Consider the following 8,608-nt stretch of genomic DNA (forward strand, 5'->3'; position numbering starts at 1 on the left):
GAACATTTTATGTGTGTTCAAACACTCACACAGACACATGACTGGTTATATTTCCATACAGACTATTATTTTGTTAGTTCATTCTCATCCACATTTTGACTAAACATGCTCCACAAGACAGCTTACAATACAATATACTCTAACAAATAAATGATAATTTAAAAAGACATAATATAACATGTAAGAGCCCCGTGGTGCAGAGTGGTTAGCTGCAGTACTGCAGCCCAAGCTCTGCTCATGACCTGAGTTCGATCCCGGCAGAAGCTGGGTTCAGGTAGCCGGCTCAAGGTTGACTCAGCCTTCCATCCTTCCGAGGTTGGTAAAATGAGTACCCAGTTTCCTGGGGGTAAAGTGTAGATGACTGGGGAAGGCAATGGCAAACCACCCTGTAAAAAGTCTGCCAAGAAAATGTCGTGGTGCAACGTCCCCCCATGGGTCAGTAATGACTTGGTGCTTGCACAGGGGACTACCTTTACCTAATATAACATGTAACACCTAACATGTGGGAACTAATCATAACAAGTCATCATAAAAACTCTCACAAATACTGCTGGTCAATCTCATTCAAATCCTTCCAGGAAAGGAAGTTCTTCAGATTGTCCCAGAAAGCCCTCAATGAAGGAGCCACTCTTGACTCTGGAGGGAAGGGGTTCCAGCAACAAAATAAAAGAATTAAATGAGCAGAGGAGAACAGAAGGGGAAGAAAAAGAGGGTGGGAGGGGAAATGGGAAAAGCAAAGAAGAAAATCAAATGTGAACAGTACCAGATGGCCCTCCCTTTTACATTGTGTATATTTCTAGAGAATGTCACCATATTTCTTTGTACCTCTCATTCAAACCTCAACTTTTATACTCTGTTGCTCTATGCTTTCGAAGATCTATTACAAAATTTCCTGTAGAGAAGTACCACTTTCCAGCTTTTGAATCTATATGGTTTGTGAACAGTTTGATTCTGTTTTGTCTTGTGTTTGGCCAGATTTAGCCCTAAATAAAAATAACCAGACTTATGAGATTGCTTTGCCTACCTTTAGGTGGAATAACACAGTAAGGTGAGTAGGAGAGGCTATCTTAGTTCAATCTGATTGGACGCTCTAGATTACAGGAGGATCCCTGGCTCATTCTGCCGAGGTACGATCAATATCGCAGCCCTCTTCTTGGAATGTGCCAGGGGCAGAGCTATATATAGCAATTATTCCAAACTTGGGGAGGGAGGGCGCGGAATAAGACAGTCATATGAAAGATGAACCAAATGTCAGGTTAGCTGTTAATTTTTTAAAGGAAGGAAATAAAAGATTCCCTAAGGAGACAGGCTTACATTCACACTCTGTTATGAAGCTTCCGCGAATCTGTCCGTATCTGTTTTGAACGCTTACAAACCTTTTTGTTTAAAAAAAAAAAAGGAAGTTGTGCTGCTATTACAAAGGTTAAGTGAATACATTAGGAGTCGCACAGATGTTTATGGTTCTAGTTTATAGCTTTGGGACATCCCATTTTAGAGGCCTGCCAGTTTTCAGTTCATTTTAGAGGCACTTCGACATACTTCTGTAAACGAGGTCCTCGCCGCTGAAAACAACTTCATTAAGTCAGATGATTTTTATTGGCTTCCTTTAGGGTGAGGAACGAGGGCTAATAGTTGTAATTTAATATGAAAATTACCGAAGCAAAGATGATTGCACTGAATCTTAAATGAAGCATTACACAGACACAAAAAAAGTTTCCCTTCTTGCGAACAATGAAATATAAAAGAGAGAACATCAACTACCTGAAGAGATTGTCATAGGAATACATTTGAATCAGCCTTGAAGGGTTATATTGTTTTAATTTAATGCTTAAGTAAAGATATCAGGATCCTTGAGAAAACGGGAATTAGATTCATGAGTGCTGGGGCAATCTGGGTCCCCAATCATATTGCTTACAGATTGTCGGCACTATATAAATTAGTGTTGTTATTTTTATTAGTAATAATACAAAGCCTAGCAGCTAAGGAGCAGACATCAGTTCTTTACTAGTTTGGAGTTCCATGATGTTTAATTCAGCTTGGAAAAGCTATAGTGTAGAGAAGAGGTGATATGGATCACTCACTCCCAGTGAAGTGCTGTTAGGACTGCACTGTGAGGAATGGTTGCTGTCACTCTAACCACTACATAACACTGTTAAACTCTTCAAGGGAAAACCCCTTCCCAATAAACAACAGGTTTTTTAAAAGCTCCTTCAGAGTGACTCCAAATTCAGCAAGGAATGAGGGACTCCCATTTGAAATGAATACATAGCATTGAATGGGCCAAAATAAAAACTCCCACAAATTCAAACACAAGAAATAGCAGCAATGCTTGCAGCTAGAGACTATACAATAAAGGGGGGGGGATCCCGTGAGGGGTTGAAACGAGCAATGCTCCAAGACAACAAAGCTTATGAAATTAACTCACATGGAATGAACCTCAAGCTCTTGAACCAATATCAATAAAGTCTACAACTTTCAAAGCTCCAAAAATTTTTAAAGTAAGCAAAATAAACTTACAATAGGCAACGCCTTACTTTTCAATGCTCCAAAAAATTTTTAAATAAGCATAAACTTACAATAGGCAACGCCTTACAGCATATTCTTCAAAGGGGAATACAAACACAAGTACCAATAGGCAAAGCTAAGGAATTCACTGCCGCCGGTTGCTATTAGCACGGGGAAAATATGCAGGCTACGAATACTGTTTGAGTGAACAGGTGTATCTATTTTGTAGATGCAAGAACTACACAGTCGCGAACGTGGAGGACAAGACAACACAACGCACACGCTCCTGACGAGGCGAGGGACGAAATCTGTGCTTCAGCCGGCCCCAGATTGGGCGTGTCTAGATGTTCAACGACGCTAGGGTGGCCTAGCCCCCCTCCTCTCTCCAACGCATTATTATTGTCACTCAATGGACTGTCACGTAGTTTATATGGATTACAATTGTATATAGTTAGCCTGTATTACATACTGCATAATAGGGTTGCCTGTTTGTTATAACGGTGCTAAACCACTTAGCCTGTATGCTGTGAGGCGTTGCCTATTGGTACTTGTGTTTGTATTCCCCTTTGAAGAATATGCTGTAAGGCGTTGCCTATTGTAAGTTTATGCTTATTTAAAAAATTTTTGGAGCATTGAAAAGTAAGGCGTTGCCTATTGTAAGTTTATTTTGCTTACTTTAAAAATTTTTGGAGCTTTGAAAGTTGTAGACTTTATTGATATTGGTTCAAGAGCTTGAGGTTCATTCCATGCGAGTTAATTTCATAAGCTTTGTTGTCTTGGAGCATTGCTCGTTTCAACCCCTCGCGGGATTCCCCCCCCCCCTTTATTGTATTGGCTTTTGGTGAGGGTAGCCCTTTCTTTTCTGCAGCTAGAGACTGACTGGAGCCTTCGCATTTGGATGTTTCAACTAACCGTTTTTGGTCAAATCACCATCTATAAACCAAAGTTTATCAGGATGACTGAATTCAGCTAATAGTTTGTTTTAGAACATTGTACTGTTTTGATGCAAACTCAAAGCACTTGGACAGAAAAAAATATCAATATCAATAAAGCAACCAAATAAAAAAAGATTAAAATATGGGTGGTTCCAGTATACACAAATTAAAGATTTGTATGATTCAGATCATAGGAAAATAGGGTTCAGATTAAAAAATTCAGAATTGGAAGAATGTTTATTGCAAGAAGGGAAAAAATGATATCTAAGATATATAAGATTTTGTTAAAATGGTTCACAGAAGACGAAGTAGTAAAAGTGCAAATGGTAAAGTGGGCAATAAATTGTAACAAAGATATTACAATGGAAGCATGGGAACATTTGTGGAGAAATACATTGAAGATATCAACATGTACTAATATAAGGGAGAATGTTTATAAAACGATATACAGATGGTATTTAACACCAAAGAAATTAGCTTTTGGGAATAGCCAAATGTCGGATAAATGTTGGAAATGTAAAAAACATGAAGGATCGTTTTATCATATGTGGTGGTTTTGTGAAGCTAAACAATTTTGGGGGAATATTGTTGATGTTATGTCAGATATATTACAGGAAAAAGTGAGTAAAAACCCAGAGTTGTTATTGCTATGTATAGGTTCAGAAGATTTTGCGACCCAAGATAGAACGCTAATGTTTTATATGATAACCGCAGCAAGGATGTTATATGCATTATGGAAGATACAAGAGATACCGACAACAGAAGATTGGATACAGAAATTGCTGTACATGGCAGAGATGGACAAACTGACAAGGAAAATAAGAGAACAAGACTCAAAAGATTTTGTTACTGACTGGGGGAAATTTAAAAGATATCTGGAAAAGAAATGGGACGTAAGGGGGAAAGTGTGGTCATTGGACAATTATTAAGTGGGGAGATAGGCTGTCTTTACCGATGGAAATAATATTTGGAAAGTAAAAATAGGTTAATAGTGTTAAAATAATATACTTTTTCTTTTTTTTAGATAATGTATTAGTTAAAATAATAGATATAATTAGTAAATGGGTTGGAAAGCTGTTGGAAGTCTAGCAAGAAAAGGGGGGAGGGAATGGGTGGGGGAAACAGGTATAGGTGGGGCAATAGAATGTATAATAACTAATTTGTATGTTGACTCACCCAATAATTTTTTTAAAAAAAGATTAAAATACAAATCAAGTAAAAATGGAAGAAAATACAAAACATAAAAAACCATTGAAAGCTCAAAGTTGATTACCAAGTAGAATTTTCTTACAACCCTTTAGACAAAGCAGAAATGATACAGCTTTTCAAACCTCTTTACACAGTAATGCTAAGCACAGTTACACCCTTCTTAGCCCATTGACTTAACCCAGTTTGGCATTTGGGGTCAGATGGGGAAAGGGGCCTTGAAAATAATCTGAGAGAAGACTTGATTACCATGCTATACAGACATATTTCTCCCCCCCCCCCACCATCTCCTTTTGTCAAACACATTTTGCACACTTTGGGAAAAAATACACCCATGTTCAAACCATTTTGCAGGCTTTGGGGGAAAGAAATACATCAATGTTCGAGGCGTGGTTAAAATGGGATAAGAATGTGCTCCGTGAGCATCAATCTTTCTTTCAAACCATGAGAGAAAAAATTGCCTGCCTCCAGCCTAAGTTTGGGTTTCGATAACACAAAATAATAACATTACACCCAGGTTTATAGGATCCAAAGTGAGAACTGCACTGATATGTGAAGTAACCAACATATTGTCATTATTTTGTCTCTCACACACTGCTGTGGTCTTCTTCATTCTCAGATTACCAGTGCCATGATCCTTTTTCACAACTTTTTTTTAACAAAATGCAGCAACTACAATTTTATTGAGAAACCAATGTGAAATGTGAAGAGATATTTAACTCGTTCACTGTGTTCCATTGGTCTGCTAAAATTCCTACCTGCTCTCACCTCCACTTGGGTAAAGTTATACTGATGCTTGCAAATTTTTCCCAGCCATGGACGAACTGGGTGATTTTAGACAGGAAAATGAGGTGACAGAAAGAGTAACGTATCTCCTCTCTCCACCTCTGCCTATGGTAGTCTCTCTATAAAGTCACAGCCCAAATGGCTGCATTCTATAAAAAGAAGAAAACGTTGGAGTGAAGGGATCGCAAGGCTACTCATTCAGCTTGCCTAAGGCAAACTGTATGGGCTAAATCAGTATGTTCACCAATTGCTATTTGCTTATTTACTGTAAGTAAAGGCAAGCCTTACTTTTCTAGTGCACCTGCCCACCATTAGATATCCCTATGTGTGCTTAATGTGCAGATCAGGAACATGCTAATTCAATCCAATATGCATGTGCACAAAATTTGGGAATTGACTCACATCTAGACACATATGTATTGGATTATATGTATAATTGGAACATTAGGCCCCAATGGGGAGGTTTAGAAGTGGAGTAGGCCTGGTGGGTGGGTGGGTGGAGGGATCAGGTATGGTGTGGTTCACTCCCACTGTAGGGGAATGATTGGCAAATGTATACTCCAGCCACAAACCTGCTCTGAGGACTGAAAAGGGGTTCATGATGTCACTGGCACGAGTCAATAGGTACCCTTCACTGGTAAATATTCCATATTCAAACTGTACAGTGCTGAGAATGTGTTTAACTAGAGGAGGGTTTGAGCTGTTGTTTAGGTAGCTTCTCAGCCTTTGAGCTAAGATCAAGAGCAGAACCTGTTCTTCTCGGTTTATTATTTGATACACACTTGATGCAAGAGCCAAAAAAATAGGGGTGGGGTTGCGGCTCATTGGCTGAGCATTTGCTATGTATACAGATCCCGGAGTCAACCTCTGACTTTGCCAATTAAAAGGAACAGGTAGTACGCCATGTGAAAGACTCTGGAGAATTGCTGCCACTCAGAGTAGAGAATACTGACCTTGAGAGACTTACCATCTGAGAGCCAAACTACAAGTGACGTCTTACACAGGTTGGACACTAGTCGGCTTCCCTCAAGTTTTGATGGGAAATGTAGGCGCCCTGGTTTTACAGCTTGGCTCTCCATTGCAGCTGCAAGACCAGGATGCCTACATTTCCCATCAAAACTTGAGGGAAGCCGACTAGTGTCCAACCTGTGTAAGACGTCACTTTTAGTTTGGCTCTGAGTTGGTAGATGGCAGCTTCCTTTGTTTAACAGAAGGGCAGCTATTTGCCGTGCAGCCGATTTGCCACACTCACAAATGTACCTTTCTTTCAATCTCGTTTCTAAATCCAGACCTGCAGCATCAGGGATTCCACCAAAGAAGTTGAAAAGAATTATCGTTGCTGTTACAGAACTTTTTTTCTTTAATGTTGTCATAAAGCCAAGAGAAGTCAATTAGGTCTCGTACTTCATTAATGAGCCTCACAAATCACATTTATTGCAAGCCTCATATCTAGCGCTGGGGTAGAATGTACCATTCGGAAAGACTAAGTGTTGACACCCTTGTGTTAGAAGCACTGCAGCTGCTGCTGGGGTAATTAATTTTTACATGTACTGTGGTGAGCCCAAGCAAGGTTTTTGAAGACATTCGGCCAATTACCAACTCTTTAGGGTAATAGAGGCTTTTGCAGTCAGCTAGACATTATACTACTGGTATGATCTGACTTTTAATGAATTTGCTGTACGGCAGAATGTACTGGACTTTCAACAAAAGCACAAAACTGAATGCAGAACAGTGGGTTTCCAAAAAAGAGATATTTTGTGGTTTCCTTTGGTTCCCTGCTCTAATTCCCTCCCATCCTATCACCCTGGAATGCTGGGTTCTAATATATTTTAAGAGAACATATTTTTCTTTACGGTAAATTATTAAGGCAAACTATGCTATCTTCATAACAGGGCCTTGCGTCCCACTGTGTTTTATTATTATTTTTCTAAAGAAAGGGTAACTTCTGCCTCACGAGGCAAATTAGGATGAGAGAGTTTTATGGATGTTCCACCATAAAAGACTACATAGCAGTCAGGAGACATAGACATGCTGTTTTGTGTTTCTGCTGCTAGACATGCAGCTACTAAAACATGGTCTGGAGTACTGTAAAATGTTGTGGCGGCAGAGTTTCGATATGAACTAAGGAATATTTTCCATTGCCGTGTAGATATCATTCAAGATTCGTATATGCTTCCTCAAGACCCAACTTTTCAGTGAAGGCCTGCTTGAACTCCCAGATCTCCAACAGAAATGAACTCTCATCACGTGTAACTAAATAAAGTATAAAATGGGAGAGGGGTAATTTTTTTCCCCCGGCCAGTTGAAGGCAGTTTGAAAGAAGAATAGAAAAGGGAAGCTAAAATGATCAACAGGTTGAAGCACCTTCCTTATAAGGAAAAGTTAAAGTGTTTGGGGCTTTGCAGTTTTGAAAAATGATAACTCGGGTGGAACATTTATTTATGTCATTTATATTCCGTCTTTCTCACTGAGACTCTAGGCGGATTACATAGTGTGAGATTAGTACAATCAGTAGCAAGGACAAGGGCAGGCTTTTCCATAGTGTCAAGAACATTTCCATAAACAGTGTCATAGGGTAAATGAATACAAGTTTACAAAGACATAGTATTAGCAAGGATCCAATATGGGGCTGAAGAATTGTTGAAACAGAACATAATCAATTCTAGGACTAAAATTAAACAATATGAAGCACAGGTAGTATATAGGAGTACATATTTAAAGCAACAGATAATATGTAAGGCAACATAATGGTGAAATCTATGGTTCCTCCTGACTCGTTAGCGAGACATCTGGGATCCCTTTCCTATAATACCACCCTCTTAGCTGAGAAAAAAGCCTTTTTGAATAATTCAGTTTTGCGTTGTTTGCAGAAAGCCAGGAGCATGGGGGCTCTCCTGACCTCCTCAGGCAGGTCATTCCATAGGGTAGAGGCCACCACAGAGAAAGCCTGTGTATAGGCTGCTGTTGGTTTTGCCCATGTACAGGCTGGCACCTGCAAGAGACCCTGTTCAGATGAGCAAAGCTGCTGTCGAGGGATATAGGGAGGGAGGTGGTCCCATAGGTATCCTGGACCAAGGCCACGAAGAGCTTTGTATGTAATAATCAGTACCTTGAACTGAGCACAGTAACTGATAGGTAGCCAATGGAGTGACTGTAGAATGGGAGTGATGTTCATG

At 39.6% G+C, this 8,608-nt stretch overlaps 1 pseudogene; it reads left to right on the plus strand.

Annotated features, from left to right (window-relative positions):
• The first annotated feature begins 6,143 nt into the window (after window positions 1-6,143).
• LOC129326812 (U2 spliceosomal RNA) lies at window positions 6,144-6,270 on the plus strand (annotated as a pseudogene).
• The last annotated feature ends 2,338 nt before the right edge of the window (window positions 6,271-8,608 follow it).

This window comes from Eublepharis macularius, chromosome 3, assembly GCF_028583425.1.
Source record: "Eublepharis macularius isolate TG4126 chromosome 3, MPM_Emac_v1.0, whole genome shotgun sequence".
In the NCBI taxonomy this organism is placed as follows: Eukaryota; Metazoa; Chordata; class Lepidosauria; order Squamata; family Eublepharidae; genus Eublepharis; species Eublepharis macularius.